Source organism: Saccopteryx bilineata, chromosome X (assembly GCF_036850765.1).
Source record: "Saccopteryx bilineata isolate mSacBil1 chromosome X, mSacBil1_pri_phased_curated, whole genome shotgun sequence".
In the NCBI taxonomy this organism is placed as follows: domain Eukaryota; kingdom Metazoa; phylum Chordata; class Mammalia; order Chiroptera; family Emballonuridae; genus Saccopteryx; species Saccopteryx bilineata.
In genome coordinates, this window is record NC_089502.1 from 113,676,252 (window position 1) to 113,679,338 (window position 3,087).

A 3,087-nucleotide genomic window follows, 5' to 3' on the forward strand; every position below is an offset into this window, starting at 1 on the left:
CGAACCCTCTCCGTCCTCTTTGTCTCTCTCATCCCCTCCTGAAGCCAAGGCTCCATTGGCGCAGTTTGCCCTGGCGTTGAGGAAGGCTCTGTGGCCTCTGGCTCAGGCGCTAGAATGGCTCTGGTTGCGTCAGAGCATCGCCCCCGGGTGGTGTGCGGGTTGGATCCCGGTGGGGCGCATGCGGAAGTCTGTCTGACTGCCTCACCGTTTCCAACTTCAGAAAAGGAAAAAAAAGATAGTCAATATCAAAATTTGACCCCGAGCCTTGACCTCATATTATTCAAATTTTAAGTAAGATAATTTGGGGTTTAGGATACCATGGTACCTCAAAGAAAGAGTATAATTGAAGTAAAAAACTATACTGGGATGTTTTCTAAGGGCAACAGGCATGTCCAGCATGGTGACCATGGGAAGTCATTCCCAAGTTTGTGGGAATGGGAGCTAGCCTAAGTCTCAGCTATGGTGATCAGTGTTGCTGAGGGTGAGGTTTTCGAAGAGGTACTATGCCAAGATGTTTTCTGGGGCCTTGATCTTGTAACCCAGAAAATGTTAAGAAACATTAATATTTGCATCTTTTAGTAAACAAGGAATTTTCAGGTAAAATGTAAGAACCCTTTATTTAAATCATTGCCTCATCCCATTCTCTTTACTCTTTCTCCAGAAGCAAACCCACTTATGATTTTTAAGGCCACGTTTTATAGTTTTAGCATGAATGTGCACCCACATTCACCAGGGCCACACATCATCCACCTTACCCCACCCCATATACCATTGTTTATAAGGGGAGATTAATTTTGTGTTTTCTGAGCTTGCAGGGAGTACCTGCTCCATCCACCCATGGTCCCACAGAATACCTCCATTCTCCAATCAGGGTTCCACACAGTTACTCTATTCTACTTGAGGGTCCCCACGATAACTCCTCCTCCTTCCAGGGTTGTCCACAAAAAAAAAAAAAAAAAAGGCGTGACCAGGCCATGGCACAGAGCGTTGACTGGGATGCGGACCTAGGTTCGAAACTTTGAGGCCTTTAGCTTGAGCACGGGCTCATTTGGTTTGAGCAAAATCTCTCCATCTTGGACCCAAGGTCGCTAGCTCGAGCATGGGGTTACTTGGTCCGCTGAAGGTCCGTGGTCAATGCACATATGAGAAAGCAATCAATAAACAACAAAGGTGTCGCAATGCGCAATGAAAGACTATTAATTTTTTTTTGTACTTTTCAGAAGTTGGAAACGAGGTGTCAGACAGACTCCCACATGCGCCCAACCTGTTTCCACCCAGCATGACGACACGGGGGAAATGCTCCACCCATCTGGGGCGTTCCTCTGTTGCAACCAGAGCCACTCTAGTGCCTGAGGCTGAGGCCATAGAGCTATCCTCAGAGCCCGGACCAACTCTGCTCCAATGGAGCCTCGGCTGCGGAAGGGGAAGAGAGAGACAGAGAAGAAGGAGAGGGGGAGGGGTAGAGGAGCAGATGGGCACTTATCCTGTGTGCCCTGGCCGGGAATCCAACCCGGGACTCCTGCACACTAGGCCAATGCTCTACCACTGAGCCAACCAGCCAGGGCCGAAAAACTAATAATTGATGCTTCTCATCTCTCCGTTCTTGTCTTTCTGTCCTGCATATCCCTCTCTCTGACTCTGTCTTTGTAAAAAAAAAAACAACTAACCTCCTCCACCATCCAGCATCACCGGTAATACTTCCTCCGCATCCCAGGGTCCCCCATAATACTGCCTCTTCCATCCAGGCTCCCCCACAAAACCTCCTCCACCATCCAAGGACTCCCATAATACCTCCTCCTCCATTCATACTGCAGCGCAATGCTTCCTCCCTCCCACCAGTCCCACACAATACGCCGTCCTTCCCTCCCACCAGTCCCACACAATACCGCGTCCTATCCTCCCACCAGTCTCATACAATACCCCGTCCTTCCCTCCCACCAGTCCCACACAATACCCTGTCATTCCACCCATGCAATTCCCGAGCTGCACGTGGTTGGCGTATGGATGGTTGAAAGATTCCTGGAAACCTGTTTAAAAACTTAAAAGGTGAAGGTTTTGCACACACAAATCAATGGAAGACCTTTATATTTACGAAGCAACAACTTTATTAGAAGAAATGTTAAAACTTGAACATAAAAATTTAAGTGAATTTTTAGCAAGTGTAATAGAACCACATGCATGCTCGCATGGTGAGGAGGGGCTTTCTCTCTATGACTAGCCTGAAGGCAGTCCAGACTCAGTCCTTGCTGTCATCCACGGGGAACTTGCCACAGTGGTGTTCTGCCGGGCCGGATTCTGGGGCTCCCATCTTGCGCAGGATGGCGATGTGTTCCTCCAACTCTTTGTTGAACTTCAGCTGTTCCTGCAGGCAGTGGTTCTCCAAGAAGTCGCACAGAAGGGTGTCCTTCTTCTCGGTGGCCAGCTGGTTCAGACTGAGCAGGCTCTGCTTCACCTTCACGGACAGACGCAAGGCGCTCTCCAGGACCTTCAGGCTGTTCCCCCAGGAGATGCTGTGATTGCTACGGAAGTCGCGCAAGGGGGTGTTGCTACCGCGCTGGTTCACCAGCTGGATCAGCCAGTCAGCAGTTGCCCTCTCCTTGCCTGACTGCTCTCGGAAGAACTGGGCCAAGGGCTTTGATACCATCTTATCCAAATAAAAAGCCATGGACCCATAGACATACGCTGCGTGGAGCTCCAGCTGGATCTGGTCAGTGATGGCGGCCTCACAGTTCGGGTGGTAGGTCTCGCTCACTAGTGAGGGCAGTGAGGACGCCATGTTTGGAGGTGCTGGCGTGGGTGGGCAGCACTGAGGATAAGGTGGTGCAGTGGGAGCTGCAGGACAGGCAGCGGCAGGACGAATGCGTAGGTTACCAGGTGTGAGTAAGGTCCCCAGAGTAGGTGGCCACGGCTGTCAGAGGCTGAGTCAGCAGCAATGGCGGTGGGACCTCCTTGTGCCCCCAGAATCGAAGAGGAAGACAACGCTGTTGAGCTCCGGTTCCGGGGTCAAACGGAAACTCTGCAATCAAAAGGAGGAACCCTCCTGATAGGTTCTGATGCTGACGAAGCTGGGCGATGGCACCAGAAATG

The 3,087-nt window shown here is 50.8% G+C and overlaps 1 pseudogene; it reads right to left on the minus strand.

The window, feature by feature from the left end:
- Positions 1–2,236: 2,236 nt before the first annotated feature.
- On the minus strand, positions 2,237–2,776 carry LOC136317788 (ferritin heavy chain pseudogene; annotated as a pseudogene).
- Between the last annotated feature and the right edge of the window lie 311 nt (positions 2,777–3,087).